Genomic DNA, 25,652 nt, shown 5'->3' with positions numbered 1-25,652 from the left:
ATTTCAATAAGATTTCCCACCCCCTTCAATAGGCTTCAGAGAAATGACAGCCTTTCTGTAATAATTTGGAAGGCTTTGCCTGACTTGACTTTAATCGATTTTAATAGAGAATTAAAAATTTTTTAAAAGAATAAAAAAAATATTTATGCCACTTTTTTCTCTAGCCAATAAAGAATAAATGTTTCTAGATAAAATTGAAAGATAAAATCAAATAATTAAGCTATTCAAAGAGATTAAATTTCATATATAATATCTATGTGGTCTGTGATCTGTTTGCTTCTCTATAGTTGATACAGTTTAGCTGATACAGTTTCCAAATATTTTCTCCCTCTTGAAAACAAATTTACAACAATGCATATGTTCTCCAAGTAGCAAGTTCCAGCTCACATTTTTAACTTTCACGGTAAAGGCGGGTTACTATGACGGGAAGGGATGATTTGTTCACAGTCCTCCGAGTATTGTGTGGGGAGGAGGCAGAGCAAGCAAGGGTAGTGGCACGAGCTCCCTGCCAAATGCAGCTGGCTGCAAACCCTGGCCCGGCCATGCTGGAGCTGTGTGGCTGCAACAAGTTGTCACAGCCCTCAGTCTGCCCACTGGTGAAAACGCACTGAGGGATGCCCTTCACTGGGCTGTTAGAAGGACTGAATAAGACAATACCTCCCAGGTGCAGAATGCAGGGCCCCGGCATGAAGCCAGCACCAACAGGAGCCACTGCAGCTGTGAATGTTCTGGCCACCTCTGCACACCCACAGAGAGGTGCCCAGACCCTCCCTCCTCAGGTACCCGAAAACTACAGGCAAAAACGTTCACTGAATTACTGCAGACCCCTCAGGGCCCTACTATCTAGCCCTTCCATGGGCCAGACTTCCATCCAAATCCACGGGAATTACGCGGGAACCTCAGACATGCAAGTGAGAACATCATGATAATTAAGGCTGAATGGGCGTTTCTGTGATTAATCTCAATTTTAGGACCTACACGGGTTGGCTTTTACAACCTAAATAGAGCTACTTCATCCTGTGTATACGTATGTGTGCACGTATAATTTGGCAACAAAAGGCTAAAAATTCGTGAAGGAGGCTGATGGTCCCAAATAGATGGACAGGGCAAGGTGTGGAATGAAGCCACAAGGAGCCGGCAGGCTGGCATGAGGCTGAAGAGCCAGCAGGGAGAGAGAGAGGCAGGAGAGCAGCCCACCTCGCTAATCCAAGGCCCAGCTGAAGACGGCGCAGGTGATCACAGCTGTAGTGCCCTGACAGGAAACTTCCAGGCTAACGTCAGCTCAAGCCCACGGTGATCATTTTCTCTGTGTCAAAACGGCACTTAATTTTCTCAGTACAACGCCACAGAGTCAGAATAGGTAGGTAGAGGATGGGGAACCCTACAAACTGACCTTCCTCCCTGCATCTCTCGATGCCTTTGAAGCATCTGCATGGCCTTCCTGCCACCACCCACCTGGAGGCCCCTGTCCCTCAAAGAGGGCTTGCTCTGGCTGCCCAGGACCTCTGCTGCCTGTCCACTAAGCCCCTACGCCTGGCATCAGGAGGCTTTGGACGAGCTTCTCGGGTGAGGGATGAAATCCCAGGGGTGAGCGTGCCCCCAGGAAGGGCAGCTGGATGTGGGTCAGGGGAGATGTTCTGCCGCAGTAGAGGGGATGAGCGTGGACTCTGGAGGCAGACCAGATAAGTTCTAATCCTGGACCCACCCCTACTCCTCTCAGTGCCTGGGGTTCCCTTCCTGAAATTTGGGACAAATATAGTACCTGCCCTCACAGGGAGGTTGTAAGGATTAAATGAGTAAAGCACTCAGAACCCATGCCTACCACAGAGTAAGTGCTCAACAATAAACCGCTATCATCAGCCCGCCAGCAGGCCGCCCAGCCTCAACTCAGAGCCCAAGACTGCGGCTTCCCACTTCTTGGTTTGCATGTCCCAGCCCAGGGGCCAGAAACACAGCTCTCACCCACAGGGCCATCTTTAGGGTACAACTGATATACAAACAGTCCACGGAAGCTCTCCCTCCTCTCAGACCCCATAGGTTTGCCCTATTTGGTGCAGGGCCCAACCTCCTGCTGTCCCAGGGCACTGGGACCAGGCTGTCTCCCCACCAGCCTGTGCATTCCCTGAGGGTCAGGCCTCCCTGTGCCCCTCGAGACGCCCAGGACAAGGCCTGTACATGGAAGATGTGGGAAATGAGCCTGATTTCCCCCAGGACATACATGAAAATGTCTGGAGACATGTTGGATTGTCACAACTGGGGGGTTGCTGGCATCCTAGTGGGTAGGGGTCAGGGATGCTGCTACATATCCTACAATGCACAGGATGAACTCTACAACAGTCCACGGTGTCACTGTTGAGAAACCCTGGTCTAGAGAAACAATGCTGAGGTTAGTCTGGCAAATTCCACCAAAGGCCTCACCCTGAATCTTGTCTCTTAGGGCAGATAAACCTGAACACCAGCAGGCTCAGAGGCTGTGAAAAGTCAAGTACTCAGTGCCCTTTGTAGTAGCAAAAACTCCAATGTAAGAGAAAGACCAAACATCTATAATGATTTTTAAAAGTGAAAGTTGGGGGATGGGGGGCAGAATCCTCCAACCAACAGAGCCAGCGAAAACCACGCCTGACTCTGCACAGTGAAGCCCATGGCAGACAGTCAACAGAAGCCTGTTGATGGTATGAACCAGGCAGATAAGCCCCCACTCCCACCCCAGGCACTGCTGGGGCCCAGGCCAGGCGGCTCGTTGAGCGGCCCACCTTCCTGAGGTGGCCTCCATCCATGTCTAGCTTCATTAGGGGGAGGGAGGAGATGATCTAGGAAGGGTGGCCCATGTTCCCTAGGGTCCACATTCCAAGCACAGAGCAAAGATGTTTCCCTCCACTTTCTCATTCCTTCAGTGATTTTAGTCCCGACCCCTCCACACACAGGCACGTGCACGAGCGTGCACACACACACACATACACATACCCAGCATCACCACAACCGGCACCCCAATGGGGCCACTCCCTGGCTAAACTCAGTTTGACTGTGCATATGACTCCCTAGCTTAGCTCGGCTGTTCACCACTCTAACGGCACTCAGTGTCACCAAGGGTGGCCCAGACAATCTAGAGCTAAACAACAAATGCCTCTCCTTGACAAAAGGCCTCTCTCCCAACAACTCCCGACCAGGTACCACACAACCAGGTAAAACACAGCAAGCCCCACCAGCCAAGCAGATCCTCCCCTCCACCTTGCCCTGGACTGCTCCCTTCCCTCCAGGCCCTCTGCTGTCCTGCACTGGCATGTCCTGGAGGGGGCACGTGGTGTGCAGGGCAGGTGTGGTTTCACAGAGACAGCCCCTCGGCTCGCAAGCCCAATCTAGCAGACAGACATCTCTACAATGTCAGTGAACTTATGCCTTGCTTTCAGACTCCAAATCCAGCCTTCACAGCCTGGGAGACGGCATCAGGGCACCTGAACGCAGCATCCTTCTAGCCCAAATCTAAGGTCTCACCTGGATACATGATGAAGCAGGGCTGAGCAGTCACCCACTCTAGATTCTAGCAGAAGTGTCATGGGGGACATCTGTCCTTAGCATGGACAAAAGTCGACCTGCAGAAAGATCACTGCTGTTTTTAAACTTGCGTCAAGTCTCACTTTAAGTAATGCTGAGAACAAAATGCACGCTGATCTTTCAGCTTACTTAAAAGACTTACTAAAAACACTAAATCCAAAGATGTTAGAAAGCTATACTTGTCCTCATTCAAACTGGAAAAATAAATCTATTTGCTTTCTTCTTTTATGATCTTCTTCTAAAAAAATAAATAAGTTCATCTATATTCTCATGAACAGCACTGCTGTCTTTTTTTTTTCCTCCATTCAAGGCACTTTAAAAACACCTGTGCCATTCATAGCCAACTTCTGAGCAAAAGGCAACCACGTTTGGGAAGGCTGTTTAACTCTGATTTCCTTCTGCCAAAGATAAGCTTGTCTTGCTCAAAAAGTGTGATGGAGTTCAGAGTTCATTTGAATGGGATTGTGGATTTTATAGGTCTGAGCTGATGGAAATTTCTTTAGTTACCTAAGGCAGAGTAGACAACCTAATCGGTCAGCTTTTTGGGGCTCGGCAGGCAATGATTCCACATCTCAGCACTGCTTTCAGCACCCACTGGGCACGAGTGGTTGGGAGGGCAGCACATCCTGGGCACCTCCCTGTCCTCTGCAATAACGGGGGTTATTGGCCTCCGACTTGGACCAGAGCAGCGTGACTGTCGCTCCCCGCCTGCCTTAAGTCTTCCGCGAAGACAGCCCCAGACAGCAGTTAACTTGCTGAGTTGTGAGGATCTGAAGCCTGCTCAGAAGTTAAGCACTCCAGGCACAGAATGAGATGGGTTTTCAGAGCAGTGGTCCAAGAGAATGCAAACGTATTGCAAGCGCTTTCTCCAGGTTTTACATAATTACCATTTATGTCTCCAGGAACTGTTTCCCCGAACTCGGTTTAGGGTGAAAGCATTTTAAAGACTTTCTCTGCAGATGACATACGGGGTACTAACCTTTTTTCATATGCCCAGATGTTAAGTTCATTTTCATCACATTTATGCAAATTTCACTTGAACAGTAAATCAAAAGAAATCTTAAATCACTGTACACTATTTAAAAATCCACACTAAATCCGGTTTCCTTGCAGTGATATTAACATAAAGTCATAAAGTTAAGGGACTGACGGTAGGAAGCAGATGTCACAATCCCTTCTTCCACGCAAGGGCCCCAGAGAGACCTGGAGTCCCAGTCATCCTTCAGATCTAAATGCCTCTACCTGGTCACAACCGGATTCAAGTTTTACCAGCTTAAGGGTATTCTGGAAATCAAAGCCTTCTAAAAGTTTTCCAAACTTTGGGAAAACAGGGGTCTCTCAGTTCAGGGGCCTGCCATCCATGTCAGTGTCTGGACTGAGGGACTACAAAGTTCAAAGGCAGGGGCCCAGTGGTGAAACTTCTGGCAGCTTGCTCCCTCCTCACCGGGGGAAAAGTTAATTTCTAGGGCCCCACGGCCCTGCATTTGTCAAAGCGCTGGACGTCAATGCTATCATTACCAAGCAAATCAGCCAAGCGGTTAACGGTGGAATCAGGAGACATTTGCACTCCGCTATCAGAATGACATCATAACTAAAACAGCCTTCAGCCAGAAGCCCTAGGCTCTCCCTAAGCAGAGGCCAGAGGGCTGCGGGGCGCCACCCTGCGACTCCCAGGCCAAAAGCTGAGTCCCCTGCCCCTTCCAGGCAGGGCGAGGGGCCCAGCCCCCAGCAAGTTCCCAGGCAAACAGAAACTAGGGTTACAGTTTTCTCCCAAGCAAATCGACTTTTCCCCCCAGGTTCTGAACACTGTAAATAATAATAAGAATATATCATGTATTTTTAATAAAATTTGAGATACTGTAAGACCACTTTCCTCAACAGGCGAGGGCTGGTATTTTATGAATGCAGCTACATTTGGCTATAGAATTTATGGCATTTCCAACAGAATTGTCAATCTCTCAGTCTTGAGCAAAGAAGCTCTGCACTCCTTCGAGCAATCGAAATAAATGATGCTGGGGAAACGGGGACAGGCTAAGAGAGAAGCCCTTCCTGCTCTTGTTTTGGTTGCTTTTCTTTCTTTTTAAAGCACAGGCGATCACACACACACACACACACACACACACACACACACACACAGCCAGAGACACAAACCTTAGAATAATGGGGGAGGCATTTGGCGACGAGCTGCATCCGCGGCGCGGCGCGACGAGCAGCCGGCCCCGCTCGCTCGCTCGCTCGCAGCTCTGCTCTCCGCGGCGGCGAGGACCGACTCCCCGCCCTGACCGAGATGTTCAACTCCACCGCGCCCCGAAGCTCGCCTCCCGCGCCTCGCTGCAGGTACCCGCGGGGCCCACACACCGCACCTGGCCCGAAAAGTCGGGAGACAGAGAAGAAAAAAGTTCTGCGAGCTGCCAGCCGGAAGCCGGGAGCCCGCGGCTGCGGTCCTCCCGCCGGCGAGCAGCCCTCCGCCGAGGCCCGCCCGGGGCGCGCGGCTCCCGGGCACCTCGCTCGCCGGCCTGGAGCGGTGACCTCGGGGCGCGCCGAGGCCACGGCAGGGCACTTACTTGGCACTCGCTTTGGAGTGTGCAGGTCGTAGCGGTTTTCACTTGGGTTTTCAAACAAGTTTCAGGGAGGAAGAAGGAGGCAAAAAAAAAAAAAATCCAATTATGCAAATGGGCTCCGGTCTGGGAGGCGCGCGTTGGATCTGTCGCCGCTACTGTACGAGTTCTCGGAGCAGCCCCGGGCCGGGCAGATTTATGGGGGCGCGTCACGGCTACGCCAGGTCCCGCCGCCGGAGCATCTCGAAGTTAATTAAAGCGGTAATGTCCACTTTCCCGGCGACCCTCCGAGCGCGGGTTTACTGTTTCACCCATCCAACCCGACCCGGGAGGGGGCGGGGGCGCTCTCCCCACGCCTCTCTTCCTTCCCTCTACTTGCTCCCCCTCTTTTTCCTCTCTCTTTCTCTCCTCCCCCCATCCTCTCTTACATCTCTTTAAGTCGCCTGCCTTCCACTCAGTGAACAATGAACAAAGATGTGAGTGATGGGAAAAGATCGCCCCCTCCCAACCCCAGCAGTGAGTAAAGCTGGTCTTAAAGTAAAAATCCAGTTGCTAATATCAAAATGAGAACGAAAACAGCGAGTTCCCAGTCTACCCCCCAACCCCACCCCCACACACACACGCACGCACTCTTACCCCACCCCAAGTTCACCTAACGCTGGCTGGGGGCGGGGGCGCCAAGGCCAGGGCTCCAGGGGCTGCCCAACCCGCGGGGGACACCGGGGACACTTGAGACTGGGGGTGGTCAGCGCTCAGGCCAAGCTCGCTTCCCGCGCCGCTCCCCGCCTGCCCTCCCCCGACCCCCTCCCCGCGTCTACACCGGCCGGCCTGGCCCGGCGGCCCGCTCAGGCTGCTCGGCGGCCGGATGCGCTCAGCAAACGCGGCCCCTGTCGGATTTCTGCTAAACTGCACAGCGGCGGCGGCGGCGGCTGCCGGGAGAAGGCGCAGGGGAGCCCGAGGCCGACCCCGCGCGCGCTCACCCGCCCGGCCAGCGGCCCCCAGCCCGTGCCCTCCCGCCGCCCGCGCCCACCCGCACGCGCACCGGCGCCCCCACCCGCGCCCCGGCCGCCCGAGCCCCGCAAGCCAGGACGCCGCGCAGCCGCCGGATTTTCTGCTAAAGTGAAAACGAAGGCGGCTGACAAATCACGTCTCCTATGAGGCACTCGTTAGACATAACAATATCCGGCAAACAAAACCCAGCCGCGGCTGCTGCGCCTGGAGCGCGGGGCTGGGACCCCGCCCTGCCCCTGCTCGGGCCCCGGCTCCTTGCTGCTGCCCCCGCCGCCCCCACTGCACCCCTAAATGATCCGGGGTTGTGTGCACGCTCGCCAAGAGGCGGACAGTAGGAACGCTCACAATACAGAAGTGAATGGGGGGCGCGGGGACGACGACAACTTTCCACCTGTCCCCAAAGAAAGCCCTGCTGGAGTTTCCACAGAAGAGTTAAAAGGGGCGAGGGTGGCGGCACACCCCTCTTGCCCCGCATCCCCTTTTCTTTCTTCTTTCTAACTTCCCGGCGCCTCCGTTTCCACCTTGCCCTGCACATACATCCATCTACATAGAGATATCTGTATTTTAAATTATTTGCAAAACCGCAACAGATGGGCGCGTCGAGATCTGGACACTTTCCTACTCATCATGGAAGAAAAGCTCCCCCCCCCTTTTTTTTTTTGCCTAAAATACATCCCCAGTCCCGCCTACGACTGTTTTCCTCAATTCTTCATCCTCAAAAAATAATGTCTTGAAGCAAACAGAAAGGTTCATCACCAAAGATCATTCTCCCCCCAGTCATATGGCTGTGCTGGGCCACCGTTCCCCCAAACTGCACCCTTCCCAGACGCCCCCAATCCCCCATCTCCCCCGCCTTCCAGAGTCCCCACGCCCGCTCTCCCTCACTCTGGCCTCATTTCTCAGTCCGGGGCTGACCGGCTTAGTTCCCTCCATAACCTGTTACTTATTTCTGCTTTTATTTTTATGTTTGGCCCCCGGCTTGGCCCCGGGGCCCGGGTTGGGCTGGGGCAGGTGCTGCGGGCGCCGCCTGCGCTTGCAGGCGCTGCGGCCTTTCCTGGGGTCGCGGGTTCGGACCTTGGCACCCCGGCCCCGTAGAGCCCCCGGCTTCGGCCTCGCCTGGCTCCCGGGGCACTGGAGGCCAATGAAAACACAAAATGGCAGGTCTCAGCGGCTCTTGGCGCCTGCAAGTTTGACACACTGTAAGCATCAGCTAACTTTGATTAAAAAAAAAAAATGAATACAAATTACCCTCTCTCCCCCCGGCGGCGGGGCCGGAATCCCGCAGCGAGCCGCGAAGGGAGAAAGGGAGCGAGGGGCGCCCGAGTCTCCGGCAGAGGAGAAAATGGGGAAAGTCACTTGAGCAGAAGTTTTCGCAGCCCTAGCCTCCCCCTCTCTAGACGATTTTCCCCACCGCCCAGACCCTTTTGAAAGTTTCCCGGGGCCGGAGAGCGGCTCGCCGGCCGCGCGCGGGTGTGGGGCGCGGGCTGGGCCGGGAGCCGGGCGCGGGGTCCCCCTGGCGCGCCCGGCGCAGGCCCCGCGACTCCTTTTCAAAGTAACGGTCCCGGGACCGCGGGCGGGGGAGGCGGCCGCCCAGGCGCGGGTCCCGCTCGCCGCCGAAGTTCTCTAGCGCCATTCGATGCCCGGCCGCCGCCGCTTCCTCGGCTCCTTCCTCTTTTTTCCCCCCGCTGACAGCTTCTCTCGACAACGTCACCGCCACGGATATTTAATTAGACCGTGTTTTTTAATCGCGGTGGGGCGAGAAGGAAGCCGGCGGCAGGCCTCGCCGAGATGGGGAGGGGGAGGGGATGGGGGGGCCACGCCAAGAGTCCAAACTCACTTTGCCACCTCCCTCCCGAACGCCGGGGCCACCCCCCACCGCCACCCCCCCCCTCACCGCCCCCACCGCGCCCCGCTATCCCCCCCACCTTTGTTTTCCTTACCTTAAACATTGAAACGCGGGCGTCGGGAGCAAACTCCGGCACGTAAACGGAGCGTTGTAAAAGATTGTGTTCAATGAATAATGAAACATGTCCACATGATTGACTTGATCATTTTCCGGGGCTGAGGGGGGACGGGCGCCCTGCTCGCGCGCCTCGCTCGCCCACTCGGCAGAGCCCTGCGAACTGTTCCCAGCCCAGCCGGGGCAGGGCGGGCTCGATTTTCATCTGCCTCTGTTCAGAATCGCCCCGTTCATTGATACTCATCACCCAGCCCCAGCAGACACCCCCATCCCCGGCTCGGCCTCCCCCTATCTGCTAGGTGAAATGCATTGTACCATTAAAAACGCTCTCCATTGTCGCCCTGGCATAATTCACAGCAACTAGATAGGTCTTGCGGCATTTAGCTTTGATGAGCCAGAGACTGAACCCTTGATATAATAATCTACAAAGAATGGTGTGTGATCGTCCATTTTTTCTCTCTGTCTAGCAACTAAGAAACCATTTAACACAGCGCAGCCTGCTTCTGACCTTGAGCTCGTGTAAACACACTTATTAAAACCTATCTATTCTCCAAGAGCTACATTCTGATTGTCAGACTCGTTACTGAGACATATATCAGCCCCTTCGCTTGCCACTACTTTGCATTCCTGCCTTTGACTAAAGAATTTTTTATCCAGCCGAGAGGGAGAGAGAGATTGCCACGGAGGGAGAGGAGAGAGACGGAAAACGGGGAGAGGAAAAAGCGTAATTCTTACCTGCTCCTGAAACTATTTAAAGTCTGTTTCTTTTCTGGGGGAAAAAAAAAAAAAACTCCCGGGTGAATCTCGGTGGACAGCGGGACGCGGAGAGTCAGTCACAGCCCGGGCGTTTAAGGGAGTCATCAGCGATCAAATGACGTTGATCCGCGCTCTAACCTTGTGGCGTATTTAATGTAAATAAGGCAGTTATGTTGCCAATCGCCGCGATACAAACACGGAGAGGTCCTCAGCCTCGCCTCCCGCGCCTGCCATTAGAGGCGACTTTATTTACAGACACTATTTAGGAGATCATGATAATTCTAAAACAATACTAGTGCCAAATGATTATGAAAATATGATTTTAATTAATCACGTAGTAGGCAAGGAAATTAGCATACGGTAATTAAACTTCGAGAAAAACGTCACGCAGGTTCTCTGCCTTATGGGTCCAGAATAATCATCACGCGGTGGGCTCCAGGACTTAATTATCAAACAAAATAACTTTTTTAAGGCAACTTTGCAAATCCTGGTCCTCAAGGCAAACGCTTTGGTAAATAAGGTAAGGCTAGGTAATAAGGTAGAGCTGTGAGTGATGCCTGAGGTTGGGTTTCTGTGAAGCAAGGAAGAGGGGGAAGAAGGGGGAAAAGGCTGAATAATGCAATTATGGATTCTCTGTCCTAGAGTTGACAAAAGCTGGTGCCTCAAAAGCCTCTTTGTTATGGGATTATATAATGATCCTGGTGTCATTATGGGAAAAAAAAGATTCAGTAATAATAATAAAAGAAGTATCCAGATACACCAATGAGGAGCTTGTTTTAAAGAAAAGACTCGCATGTGACATTGGGGCATGTTAATAGCAGAAAGACAGGATCCAAAACAGTTGACAAATAAAGGAAAGAGAAAGGGAGGGAGGGAGGGAGAGAGCGAGGGAGGGAGGGAGAGAGAGAGAGAGGCCTGTGTTGCGCATGATTAAGAAGCGATGGAGACAGATTGATTATTCAAAACGCCTAGCCACAGGGACACTTAAAACATTGATTCAGGTAAGACTTGTTCCAGCCTGCCCGAACTGAGCTCCCCTAAGATGACTGGTGGGTTTTAAACCAGGGCACCGCAATACATAGAAAGCAAAGAGAAAAGCCTGACACAGCCTCCCCATCACCGCCCCCCTCCTGCGGAAGGAGCCACTCAGTTGCAAACCGCGGGTCCAGGAGTGGGGCGAGGTGCAGAAAACTTCGCTCCGGGAGGAGCGACGGGGCAGCGGCCGGGGCTGGGGGGCACAGGCACAGACGCGAACCAGCTGCCCCGGGCGCTGGGCCTTGGCACCTCGCTGCCGGCGATCTGCTCCCCAGGCGCGCCGTCGGTGGGCACCGGCCTGGTCACCGCTGCCCACACCCTCGGACTCTGCCCTGAGAACCCAGCGCGCTCTCTCGCACTCTCTCTTTCTCTCTCTCCGGGACTTTGGGGAGCCGGAAAAGAATCGGTTTCCCCCAACAAGCTAGTTCTATGTGACTCTTCAAGTCCCCCCAAATCTCTGCAGTGGTGTTTTTAAAAAATCCCCCTACCTACCCCAAAAAAGTTTAGGAATTCAGTCCACATTTTCCAATCTGATGTGTCTGAAATGCTCTTTGAACAAATTCCAAAATACACGATTTTTTTTCTTGTATAGAAATTAGCATCGCAATCACATCAATGATATCACTATCTCTATGGGGATGATAGCCGGAGCAGTGGGGTGTTCTTTATTTCAATTCTTCGTGGATCAACTGATTATACTCTGTCGTCTTTTGAACCTGTTATTGTAAGTCAAGTGATTCTTTATAAGTGACAGCTCGGACAAAGGAGCGAGCAGGGCCGAGCAGGTCGAAAGGAAGTGGCCATATGGACTCGGAGAAAAGGCACTTTCTCCCCAAGAGAATGGGGGTGGCTGTCGCCTTTTAACCCTCGAGCCGCCGGCCCCTCCTGGGCCATGGGAGGCAGGAAGCCGGGCCGCGCGTCCTGGCACAGCCCTGGGGCCCTCCGCGGTGCCCAGCCGGGTCAAGGTTTGATGGTGGCCGCCAGGCCCGGGGCGCCCCTTCCAGGCCGGGAGACCCGAGGCGTCCGTGGTCCTCTGAGGCCGTGCGTCTCGGAAGCGCCGCGCTCCAGGCGGCCTGAGGAACCTCGGCTGGTGCACACGGAGGCTGCCAAGGGTTTTTGCAGCCCGGCAAGCCGGAGCAGGCCGGGTAGTGACTGCCCACCAACTGGAGGCCGCGCCCCACGGCCTGAGCCCCGCAGAGGGTTAGGGCGAGGGGGTTCGCCGGCGCCCCCTGTCGGCGCCCATGCGCTCTGCGTTCCCCCGCGACTCGCACTGGCTGTCTTGAGGGGGCGGGAAGATCTTCCTGGGCAATGCCTGCTGCGGGTGGGAGTCAAGGTGGGGGGTGGGGAGCATTGGACAATGAGCAGAGGCCTGGTGTCCTGCAGAGGCCGAAACTTGACGCCTACATGCATCCCACTAAAGCACGCAGGTTCCCCCATAGATTTTCCCCGCTCCCTGTGTTTGGTGGGCACGTCCACGATTTGTGGCTCTCGGATCCTTTTTCCTTTGTCCGGGATTTTTCTCGGCCTCCCCACCCTTCTCCCCTGGCTCTGGTCCTGCCCAGCAGGCCTCTCCTCACTAATTCCCTCTCCCCCTCCTTCTCAAACTCTGGAGTATTTCTCACTGCCCCTGCCCAGCCTAGCCAGGGCTGGAACCCTATGGCTGGATTTTAAGCCGAGACTCCCAGTGCCCACCCAATTTCTGCATCCAGGAGTCCTGCACTTACCAATCTCACAGGCCTCTGAATGGACAGCCACCACCCTCAGGGTACCTTGACCAGGGCTTTCCACTCCTGCGGTATCTTCTTCAAGGTGATGCCAGCCTTTCCACTTCTTGAAACTGATGAAAGTCATTGGGAGCCTGGGCTGGTGAGTTAGGTGGGTGGTGGCTGTCGTTAAAACTGGAGGTGGTGAGACCGGTCCTTTGGCGACTGGTAGAGCAGCTCAGGAACAAGGCCGGGAGCAGCTGCCTCTTGTTGGAGCCTTATTCGCGCCTTGCGGTAAGCGCCTGGCCTCTCAGGGCCCTCCTTTGAAAGTAATACTTCTCACTCCAGTAGATCGGTTCTGAGCTCCTTCATTAGATCCTCAAAAGTGACAGTGATTCATAAAACGTTAGCCCACCACTAGGTTAGAGTTGCACTTCCTGTGACAACAGCCCTCATTTTCCTTTTGTTTCTATATTGCTCTTCTTTTCCCCTCACTCTCCTCTTCCTAACTCTGCATCCCCCATAGGATCAATAGGTTAAAAACTAGCCATCGAGATGGCCATTATCTGTGACCAACAGAGTGAAGCACAGGGGAAAGCCCCCAAAGAGGGCCATTTGGGCTCTGGAGAGGAGGGTGGACCAGGACACTTGTGACCAGAGGGGCCAGGTCCCCTGCCTCAGACCTCAGTTTCGCCCTGTATAAAGATGGCCTCCAAATGATCTGGAAAGCCCTATGACCACAGAGAGGCAGTGGTTCTGGGAAAATGGTAGCCTCCTTCAGGCCCACCTTCTTGAAGCAGAAGGAAGATGCTGAGATCTGTAGAGGCCCAGGCATTCTGTGGGGAGTGGGTCTGGATGCCTCTTCAGGGTCCTATCTGGATGCTCATAGAGCGTCCCTGCTTTTCAATTTCACGTGGCCCAGAAGGCTATCACCTCTGACTCAATGCTCTCCATTACTCAAGGAAAGCCTGCCTAGGCTTCAAGAATGAGGTTTCCCTCCCCTGGCCAAGGGTTTTCTCTGCTGCTGAGGTTAGGTGTCTCTCTCCACGCGGGCTCCGGAGCAGCCTTCCTGAGATGATCCATGGTCATCTCAGGAAGAATGAGCCTTCAAAGACCCCCCTGAGAGCAGAGTTCATGGGGGTTCCCTTAGAGCTGGAAGAGGTGATCCCTAAATAAGAACAAATTGGGAAGAATCTGACCTACGTGGCTATTCCACCCTGAACCACTGGCCATGGAACCCCTGAGCAAAGGCCAGCGAGGCCAGCCTTTACCTCTTGCAGCATCCTCTTTCAAGCACACCCTTTAAAGACCCAAAGTCTTCCACAAGCTCCCCCAAAACGTCAGACATCTCTTCTGGCTTTTCCAGCAGAGGGAAGAAGTCAGCAGAGTAACATTTGTCTCTCCCAACAGCAGCCCCTGCCTTCCCTTCCCACTCCCAGAGCATCTGGGTGGTGCTCCTGCCTCAAGAAGAAGCCAATCAGTGCATCATATCCCTCTGGACACTGTGATTGGTTCAGCAATAGACATGTGACCTAAGCTGGTCCAATCAGAGTGAAAATTGGATTTTTTTTTTTATATATATATAAGCACCAGTGGAGAGGTCTCCATGCGCCCACCAAGAGAGGAGAGCAGGGAGTTTGTGGAGGCCACCCAGAGGAGGCTGAGAATGCCAACACAGCAGGTAGCAGAGCAGACATGGAGAAATGGTCCTGCTTGCGCTGTTTAAGCCCTAAATCCAGCCACACCTGAAGCCAAGCCCTCCCCTGCACCTGTCCATTTTGAGTGCTGATAAATTCCTTTTGTTTACTTATTTCAGTTTGCTTTGGGTTTTCTGTCGCTTGCCACAGATGAGGACTGATACACCTAGCACCTGACGGAAAACAAGGAACGCCTGAGCCAGGGGCCAGAGAGCTCACAGACGAAGCTGGAGCAAGGGGCAGAAAGCAAAAGCAGGGCTCCTGATGGTCTTCTCAGCAAAAGGCAGCCAGAGACCTTGCCAGAACTCTCTTAAAGCTGCAGGTGTGCCTTGGTCTGCATAATAGCTCTGTTTCAGAAAAGATGTTTGTAAACTGAATTTTTGTAAATTGCAGCTCCTTTACTGCACTGGGAGAGCTGGCTATTTGAGGCATCTCAACAGACGTCTTTTGTAAAGTGAATGGTCATGTTCTGAAATAACAAGTTAATGGTAATTTATTTATAATTATAATTTTCCTACCTCAGATATATATTTTAAAGCAGGACCAACCTGGATGTCTTCATGGTGTCTTTGTATAAGTTAGTTAAAGGCCTGGAAAATCTGCTGAGCACTATTAGATACAACTACAACTCTGCATTCCTGCTTTGCAAGACTGGGAACGTCCTGGGTGGTTGCTGGGTCCATCGACTTTGGGCCCTGCGGTCATCTGCAACAGCTATCCTCAAATTTGAGTTAGATTTGGGGGGTGGTGAGCCATAAAGCTAGTGGACTTTCTGGCCAGAATGTGGTCTGTGTTTGCCTGCACAGGAGAAGTCAATTAAATAGCCCATAATCTCTAAATTTGGGGGGCTTTTGAGACTAGAAATTAAAACAAAGTGTCAAGTTATGAAATACAACTACTGGTGGGAACTCAAGAGCTAATTTTCTTAAGATGTGGATGAATTTAATCCTCCCCTCCCACACTGTGAACGTGTCCGCATGCAGCACACAGCCGTGACCTGGCCCCTGCTGGGTCAAAGCTCCCATTTACAGCTCTGATTTTCCCTGGGGAAGAGATACAAATTTTGTTTGCCACTAGAAGCAAAAGGGACCAAATATTGGAAAATTATCGTTTTTCAGAAAATGTTACAGGTAACTTTTGGCTCATAGATGTGACCTGGTCCATATAGGTCGAACAGAATTATTGAGAATGATCCCCAGGGTTCCCCTGGGTAAATACTGAGGTTTAGCACCACCTACAAAGGAAGCAACTGGGAAACAAATGAAAATGACCAAGTTAAAGCAAAACATATGTCCCTTGACTCTGGCCAATACTCAGAGGCCTGAGTGAGCCTTACCTGGGCCTGCCCAGGGCACAGACCATGGAATTCAGGGTGGCAGTGAGCCAGCAGGGCTAGGAGGTTAGGCCTGGGAAGTAACATCACTATGGAGACTTTGTTTTAAATCTTGAGTCCTCCAAAGGGCTGAGGTGAATCTTGTGGATCTTGAGGAATCAGAAAAAGATGGGGGCAGGGGAATGTGCTGAGGGTCAAATGTGTGTTGATGGTGCCAGGATCCAAGACAGAAGCAAAGTCAAATCAGATGGTGTGGTGTGGGGGAATGGGAGGAGGAGCTCGGAGGGGGTGTTCCCGAATCCCTGGAGAGTCTCTGACAGGCTGTGTCTGCACTTGCGCCCAGGGTTCTTGCTCTAGAATCCTGTGAGGGTCTAGAATCCTCGAGGGTGTTCTGCAGCCTCGGGAACGTGCAGTGCACGGGAACGTGGGCTGGCAGAGTGGAGACGGGGGGCTGGCACCTAAGAGTGTGGAAAAGCAAGTACGAAACCACCTAGTGCTGTGGACAAATGTGTTCATTTGGGTGAGCATTTGAGACACAGTTATGTCCACCCCAGCTTATCCGGCCCTCCTCTGGCTCTGAGGGTCCCTAAGGCTACAGCTGCCCACTCAGGGGGGCCATCTGAGGGTTTGCATGTGGGAGCCCCCTCCCTTCCCACTGCTGGGATTTTCCAGGGGGCAGACTCAAGCCTGCTTCACCCCTAGACCCCAGGCCTGGCCCAGCCCCTGGCACAGCACAAGGCATTAGGGAATGCTGGTGGAACTGCACAAGAAATTAGTTCTAACACTTAAATAATTCATACTGTGTGTCAGGCACTGTTTTAACCTTCATTGACTAATTGAATGAATGAATGAATGTATGAATGAATACATGAACAGCATTGCCTAAAATGTGTTGCCACCACTAGAAATTAGTTGCAACTTGAAGAATTAATGGTTATTTTTTCTGATAGAAAGTAACCCTTGATGCACATTGAAGAATAATTAGAAAACAGAAATGTACAAAGAAGACAATTATATCTCCCTTAATCTCACTCTGTTAGCCTTTTGTGTTTGTCCTTCCAAGCATTTTTCTGTGCATATCTATTTTTTTACAAACTTTGAATCATTCTGTATAAACGATTTTGTGTCCTGCTTTTATTCTTTAACCTTGTAGCACAAGGTATTTCCCCATGTCATTAAATATTCTTTGAAAACATGATTTTATGGCTACATAATGTTCCATCAAATGGATGCAACATAATTTATTTAAACAATCTCTTACTTTGGAACACCTAAATTGTTTCTAATTTTTAGTTCTCTCAGAAGTATTGGAGTGAGCGTTTTCATAATTAAACCTTTGTTTGGATCTCTGTTCGTTTTCTTGAGGTCAGTTGACCAAGGTGAAATTACTGGGTCGGTGGGTATGGAGGGTTCTGACGTTCCTTGTAGGCATTGCCAACTTTCTTGTCAAAAAGGCCACCCTGGCGTGTACTTCCCCTGCCCATGTCTCTTCCTGTCTTTTGCCCATTTATGCACTGGAGGGCTTTATGGCTTATCTTACAGACTCATACGAGGGTGTTAACCCTTAGGCCGTCACATTTGGTGCAAATAGGTTGGCCTTCTAATTCTGATCGTGGTGTGCAATTTTCAGCAGGTTCCTGTTGCCCCCAGGCTCACCTCTCAGCTCTAGGGAGCCCCAGATATGTCCCTTGGTCCCCAGCAGGGGACAAACAAGACCTTCTTGGCCTCAAAGGAAACACTGTATCCCTTTACTTTAGCTCCTTGGATAGGCTGTGTGTCCAGCAGAGGGATGTATCCACCCACTATTAGTGAGATGGGAGCCTGGTCCAACCCCCTGCCAGCTGCCCACTCAGAGGCTCTGCCCCCAGATCCCCTCTCCCCTTGCTCACTCCACGTTTATTTGTGCCATTGGTGATGATTTTACTCTTGGTCAAAGGGTGAGGTGGGGAGGAGTCCCGTGGAGTGGCAGAGCACAGGGTCTGGGGCCAGACCACCTGGATTCAAGTCCCAGCTCCACCACTTTAGAGCTGTGTGACCTTAGGCAAGTTACTTAACCCCTCTGTGCCCTAACCTCCACATCGGAAAAATGAGCCCCTCCCTCATGGGTTCCTTTGGAGAGCTCAGGGAGTTAGCACTTAGCACAATGCCTGGTACAGAGTAAGCACTCACCTATACAAGTCAATGATATGGAAGTGTTTTATATGTACTTTTTTAGTAAATAAGAATGAGAATAGGACTTAAAGTCCCACACTATTCTGTTTAGTGGCTCAGGGCCGTGGAGACATTTTGATGGCACTCACTTCCAGAGCACCACGAAAGCCCCACGCCTGCCGCCCGCCTGCAGAGGGAAATGTCTATTGGCCTCGGTCCGGCCTCCTGTGAGCAGGCCCCTCTGCAGAGGGCATCACTCTGAATACGAGCACAGAAGCCCATGCACAGCGTCCAGAGCGCTTCCTGTTGGGAAAACTCAGAGTGTCAGATCTGAGTTTGTGCATCCAGAATGCCACGCTCCAGACTCCCAAGCCAGCGTCTTCACCCCCTCTTCCCGAAGCTCCACCCCACTCTTGTCCCAAACGCCTTCCCTGAGCCGGCGGACCCAGGAACTCACACACCAAGGGTGCTGTTCGTCCTCTGTTGCAGTGGGCATTCGCAGCCACACGCTTTAAAAAGAGAACTTGATTTTGCGGCTCCACTTAATCTGGGTTCCCTCTCGCCCTTTGCCTCTCTTCTCTAATGTCTGTGGAATGCTCGCGGGCCAAGGGCGGATATTTTATGAATTACTTATTCATCTTTTTACAAGTGCAGCAGTGGATTTGGCCTTCCTGAGGTCGACTGCTAGAAACACAGTCGCTAATGTAAGAAAGGCCACTCTTCCAACTATGCTAGTCAGTGAAATCACTAGGGCAGCTAGAAGTCAACAATACGATCAGGTTATGGCTACCTCCCCCTCAGTGCCTGGATCCCCACCACACAGCCCTTAGGGCCTCTGCCTGCTGCTCGGGCTGTGGTGCTACACTCGGATTCACTCGGGCTGAAGCCCCCCCTGCCGCCCCGTGAAGCCAGGTGCAGCCATTTTCCAGCTTTATTGAGATATAATCGACGTATAGCATTGTGCAAGTTGAAGCGTACACTGTGATGATTTGGCACACGTATATATGGTGAAATGCTTACCACAACAAGGTCAGTTAACATATCCTTCACCGCGCACGATTACCGTTTTGTCGTTGTGGCTGTTGTTAGGATGAGAACAGCAAAGCTGTGCCCTCACAGCAATGTTCAAGTATACAACGCGGTGTTGATAACTACAGTCTCCAGGCTGTACGTCAGGTCCCAGAGCTTATTCGTCAGATGCTACTTGTAGAGCTAAGGGCCAGTGTGTCGACACCTCGAGATGTTTCTGTTGTACCTGCCTGGCCTTTATGGCGAGTGCTGGGAAAAGGGAGGATTTTCTGGATGACAGAAGTTGCACTTCGACCACTTAGAAGTGCCGGGTCCGACGAGAAGCACCCCATCTGAGGACAGAGGAATAAATCTCTCGCTGGGCCCCCAAAGGAAGGGTAGTCACCGCAACACAAGGCAGCTACAGAGTTGCACACCAGACAGACCCACGAAAGGACGCAATGTTTGGCAGATGGATACTGTGGCTGGCTTTCCCACACCTTCCAGAATGTGTTTTATTTCTTTGTGAAATGCAACACATCAGAACTGACATTCTGGAAGCAATCCGTAGAGGAAAACATCTTTTAAAGATTGTCTCTTAATGCTCAATCTTGTACCTGTGAGACTTGACATAAGTCACAATTCAGGACAGGAGTCCTTGCCGTCGTGAGTGTGGTCACTGGCCGATGAAAGGCTGCTTTAGGGAGTGGAGGGGCCGCCTGCACGTGGAGCACTGGGGTGAGGAGTGTGGGCTCAAGACCCAAATGTGCAGAAGAGGGAAGGTGGGATTTGCCAGAGGGTCCCGCAGGGATGAGATAGGGCCAAGGCCACACACACACGACCCAGAAGGGACTCAGTGTCCTTCACATGGTGCACGCCCAGTTCCATGCCAGACCTTGTGGGCACAAGGAGGACAGTGGAGTGAGGGTGCGGTCCTTGCCCCGGGGTCAGCATAGAGTCCGGAGCTCTCCAGGCTCAGGCGGGTCTTGTCCTCTCTGTAGCCTCATCAGTGGGCACAGGGCTGCCACCCCACAGAGACTCAATACCTGGTTTGTGAGTGAGTGAGTGAGTGAGTGAATGAATGAATGCATATTTCCACATTCCACAAAATGCCAGGGTTAGGTGAAAGAGGAGAGTTTTATAATTTGGGAAACTCTGGGTTAATCAAAATTGTATGATTAATTTGACAGCATATGGGAAAAGCACAAAAGCAGAGAACAACTCTGTTTACAGACAATCCCTATTTTATACACGCACATACAAATATACCCTTACTTAAGGCCAGCATAAGATCTGTGATGCACCCTGTGAAAAACCAGAGGACGATCATTAACATGTGGGGGAATTTCCTTGTGGCCTCTTTGCTCTGCCTATATTATGCATACTTATTTGGTACGTATATATTATGCCAAGAACAAAGGTATGGGAGGAAATTCACCCACATGTTAATGGTGATTCTGGATGGTGGGATTATGGATGATTTAAATTTTATTCTTGATAAGTTCCAGTGTTTTCTAAATTTCATACAATAGGCACATCAACATATCTTTTAAATGAACAAAATACCCATAATTCAGATTTGGGGAAGGCTGGGACAGAGGGCCATGCGGGCAGGGAGACACCTGCACCTGGTGTGCTTAGGCAAAGCTGTGAAGGACTCCCACTCCCTCATCCCTGGGGTAGGGAGGCGGGTCTGGTGACTCTGTGGTCCTGAGCACCTGCTGCCCACCACGCCAAGCCTGGCCCAGCACCTGACAGGCCAGCAGGCTTGGACGGCTTGTCCTCGAAGTGGGATAAGGGCTTGCTCTCTGCTGAACGACTTCCAATCCTCAGGCAATGGGGCCCTCAACCCAGGCGTCTCACTTGCACAGTCCCCTAGAGCTTGTCGAGGACATCCTCGTCCGCTTTCTCATTCCCGCCCCACAACAGCCGGGACGGCGATGGCTTGTCACCGCTTCACTGCTGCAGACACTAGCGCTCCGGGAAGACATGCACATAAGAGATTAGCCCCAACTTGCTCTGCGTGCCTGTTCTCCAGACTCGTGCACTTCCCACTGGTCTACACTGCCTTCATCCTGGCCGGCCTCTCCAGCTAAGCACACCAAGCTGGAGGGAAGAAGGGGTGAGGAGCAGCTGGCTTGGTCTGGAAGGCTTGCAAGGACTTACCCACAGTTCACCTCTCTGTGGTAGAGAGAAGGCGAGTGCCTTGGAGGTCCCGCCAAGCCTGCAGGCTCACCAGTGGCCGTGCCATCCTACCTGGCATGCGCGTGCACGCCTGCCTGTGGGTAGAGACGGTGAGCCACAGGGAAACCTCCTCAGAACCATGCAGCTGTGGGACAGCCTTGACCATATCAGGCTTTGTGCTGGATTCTTCCATTTGCCACTTCGAATCTGCTGTCTCCCCTTCTCCACCCAACTCTGGGCACAGGGAGGCCGACCTCTGTGGACTCCCTGCCCCAACTCCCTTGTCCTCTGGATTGGAGATCCATTCTCAATGCGGGGCACTGGCAAGAGACTAGAGCGCTGGAGGAAAGAGAGTTTGGGGTGTGCCCCCGCCCCCAGCAGCCAGGGTATGGCAGTCTCTGGCTCCTCTCGCTGCACCATCACTCCTGTTCCAGACTCTCTCCACCTTCAGGCACTCTGTTCCCTCCCTTCCCACGTGTGGAGACCTTGTCACTTGGCGGCCCTGTGCTTACTGCTGAGGGCACAGGAGGAGTACGATGGCTCCCGGAGCTGCTGGGTGCTTCCCCATCTTTTGTGAGTTCTCTCTGCCCTGCCCACATCTCTGTGAACAGCCTCTGTATTGGACCCCCTCCAGCACCCCCTTGACTGTGCATCTTCTCCTCCTGGGATCCGGATTTATTCAGGCTCCGGCTGAATCACCCCCCGCTGGAGTGTCCAGTCGGGCCTCTGTGATCTCTCTCTGGGCCTCAGCTTCCTAAAGTTCCAAATGGGGAAGGAATAGCCAACACACTTCGCTTGTGGTTAAAAAATGAAGACCACAAGAAGTGTGGTTCTTTTGAAAAGGTTTAAAGATTCTAGTGTCCACAGGAAATTTAGGGATTCGGGGGCAGTGTGCTCAGGAATTTTCAGAGCCTCTTTGATGAAGAGTAGTTACTTCCCAAGCTGTCGCCAGCCTCCTCTGAGGATGGTTGTGCATCAAGAAGAAACGCAAGAATAACTCTGAATGTCCTAAATGGCAACGACAAAGCCCCAAGTGCCTGCACTTAGCTCCGGCCTGTCGGGTGCTCAGGCAAAGCAGGTGCGGGCTTACTTTACATGTAATTCCAACAGGCCTGCAGTTCTGGTTTCTGGTCCACAGTCAACTAGAAACAGTAATTTATGAAGAGAGAGGTGGACTACCAGAGATGACCACACCAACAAGGGTGGAAACTGGGGGCCTGATTGTGAGGTGAGAACCCCAAAATCTCTAGGAGAGAGGTCTTGATTCTGGAGGAAGCTCTGTGCTGCGAGGCCATTAGCGGAGGGCAGACACCCCTGCACACCTCCAAGCCCCGAGGGCTGCATTACCTCCGCTCAGCATCTGAGGTTCAGAGCAGCAACCCTGAGCCATTACGGAAAGGTTAATGGCGTTCCACATTCTCCAAGAAAGAAAGAAAGGAAATGTGTGCCACATCTTAGAAATATTTCCATCTGAAAATGTTACATGAAAATAATTTATGGCTCTTTCTGGAAAACTCAGCTGTCTCAATCTCATTCCCTTTGGGTTGCAGATGGGTGAGGTTTCACTGTTACTGGAAGCGTCCACACTTGCAGGCAGTCAGCATTTATTGAGTGCCTGCTGAATGCTAAGCACTCCATTAGGAAACAGGGAGGAAAGACAGTGGGGAAGAAGAGGCTGGGCCGTGTCTTCAGGGCTTAGGAGGAGCATTTTCACCAGTGGATGGACAGCAAGACCTCCAGCTTCCCCTGTCTTCCTGAGAGAGACCGCATAGTCACACTGTCGTACTGGTGTCTGCTGCCTCTGTGGCTGTACCTGCACTAGCAGGCAAGACTGAGCCACCTCAGCCAAGGGCCCCTCACCAGCTGGGCACCCCCGTCTGCGCCCCTCTCTGGGGTCTGTTTTTATTATAAATATTTCATTGTTTAGGCGTTTGGGTTTTAGCTGATATACAGCATTTGGCAGAGTTCCTCTCTAGCATTTGGTAATAATTCCATACCAAATGCTAGGGAGAAACCCTCCCAAATGGAAGCATTTCAAGCCAAGGCTCTTTAAAAACCGGAGCCGGAGAAAGTCACTGCATCTGAGCGTCCCTGGCTCCCCGGCCAGCCGAGGACAGAAATGCGCCTGGAGCACGGGGCTCCCTTCGGGTCCCCCACCATGCACGCAACACTCACTCCCCCATCCCTGACCTCTGGACAGGCCAGGCCTGCAGCCACCCGGGGACGTGAAGCAGGTTGTACACACGACGGGTGTTCCGTGAATGTTGCTGGGTTGGATTCTGTGACGCAAAATTAAAATGTGCCCATCCATTTTCCAAAATGTGACCTCTGTGTGCTTGTCCCCTGTCCCCCACCTTTGACAGCTCTGCATTTCCTTTAGAAAAATGAGTTTCCTGAGCACCGCCCCCCCCAGCACTGGACTGCCTGGGTTCGTATTCCCATGGCTCTGTGACCCTCTCTAGCAAGGTCGCGACCCTGTGTAAGTCAGGGATGATGATACCTCCCTCATAGCTGCTGGTGAGGATTGACTGTGCAGCCCACATAGACTGCTGGTGCACAGTGTGTGCTCGATAAATATTCTGGGCCTGACTGAGCACTCAGTGCGTGCCAGGAGCTTTACATGACTGTCTCCCCTCAGGAGTGTTTGACAGAAAAGGGGAGGCTTCCTGCCCGGACTCCTCCATGGCTCTCCTCCCCGAGAGGTGAGAGGCAGATGCCCCCAGAGCCGCTCCCTGCCCCTTCCACTCCCCCTTCTCCAGCTCAGAGGTGCAGGCAGAACCACTGCCCAGGCCAGAGGGGAAGCTCTCCTGCTGGTTTTCAGGCCTTCTTCCTCTGCTGGGGTTGGCCCCCCGGCAGTGCAAGTTCCCAAGTCCCAGGACAGGGCAGGAAGCAGCCACAGGCCATGTGGTCCCTGTGATGCTCCAGAACCCTTAAGGAACCCGTGTCTCTTCAATACATACCGTTTCCACCCGAATAGTTATGTTTTTCTCTCCCTTTTTTTTATTTTTTAATTTTTTTGTCTGTGATGTATCCTACTGTGAATTTATTTTTTTTAATCCTGCTTGGGACTCTTTGTGACTCTGGATTCTGAGAATTCACGTCTTTCATCAGTGCTGGAAAATTCTTATCCGTTATCCCTCCAGAAATTGCCTCTTCCCCCTACTCTCCATTCTACAGCATAGCTTCTGGAGGTATTATACACTCCTGAGATCTCAGGCCTCCTGATGAAGGTTTTAGGATTGGACTCTCCTCTATCATCCAGGTGCCTCAACTTCTCGTGTTTTCCAGCTCTTTACCTTTCTGTGCTGCCTTCTGTGTCATTTCTTCAGTTTTGTCTTCTGCTTGACCAATTTCTCATACTGCCTCAGTGGACATCTGCTTCTCACAGCCGGTTCTTCTCTCACTAGAAGGCAAGCATTCACCTTGGGAGAGCACCTGAATGTGGAATTTGGCAAAGCATCACTCTTGGACCCTCCAGCTCAGCACCCACCCTGACGTGGCTCTTGTGCCAACCCCCTTGCTCAGCAACATGCCCACAGGTTCCACCTCTCCATTCTGTGGTTCTGGAGGCATTATATACTTCTGGAGATAGCAGACCTCCTGACAGAGGTCTCTGTGCACCTCTGTAGCACCTGCCATCACAGCTATTCTGCCTGAATCGCTTCCTCAGGAGGCTGGTGAAATGCCTGAGGCCATGGATGGCGGTGCCCCTTCTACCAATCTGCAAACATCCCTGACAAGCAGTGGGAAGATGGTGTCACTCACTACCACAGAAAAGAGTGTGCTGGCACAGCGGTTGTGAACATCACCTCCTGGGTCAACAGACCCAGTTTTGAAGCCCAGCTCTGCCATTTACCAGCTCCATGACCTTGGACAACTTATTAACCACTCTAAGCCTTAGTTTCCTCTTCTGTAAAATGAGGATGGTAAAGGAGCCTTCCCCACAAGTTTGCTGTCAAGATTAAATGCTTCGTTCAGGGCAGGTCTTTCTCCACCCACTGCTGATGCTAAGGCCGTCTACAACATCATCTGTTAACAACAAGGATATTTGAAGCCCATTCATATACACATACCATTGCATTCCTTTATTTTTCTCTCCGAAATTATTCACAGAACATTCCACTTGCATTTTTATTCTCACTGGAGGCACTTAAGTGATGCAACCCTCTGCCTTCTCCCCTCCCCCCACTTTTGATAGGGGTGGTGAGAAATCAAAAAGAGACTTAAGAGCTGGACCGAGGCAGCTGTGGTGAGGGACATGGCAGAAATCCTGGTGGAGGAAACCTGAGAGCCACTATCCATCAAGCCATTAACCTCAGAAGTATGTCTCCACCTGAGTGAACCGAGCAGATACAGGTCTTCAGATCTTCCCATCCTCCCTGCTGAGCTAGCCAGGGAATGGGTGTGGATCCTAGAGCCCCCTCAGGACCCCCAACTACAGCTCTGAGAACACTGAGAGTCCCTATCTCCCAGGGGTTCGTGGCTCTCCCACTCCCACCCCACCCTGTCACCCTGCTTCCGGAAGCTCAGGAAGGCTTGGAAGCCAGAAGCTGCCTCCTCCCTCAAAACATGGACTCCCCGGGTGGTACCTGCTCATCCTGAAGAAACAAGAGAATGAGAAGGCTCCCTTCTCCCAGAGGGATGTTCTTGCCCCTGCCACTGTTCGTCCACATTCCAGTGTCTCAGAAAAGTGAGTGTGAATTT

Source organism: Diceros bicornis, chromosome 34, assembly GCF_020826845.1.
Source record: "Diceros bicornis minor isolate mBicDic1 chromosome 34, mDicBic1.mat.cur, whole genome shotgun sequence".
In the NCBI taxonomy this organism is placed as follows: Eukaryota; Metazoa; Chordata; class Mammalia; order Perissodactyla; family Rhinocerotidae; genus Diceros; species Diceros bicornis.
This window is presented reverse-complemented; position numbering follows the sequence as displayed.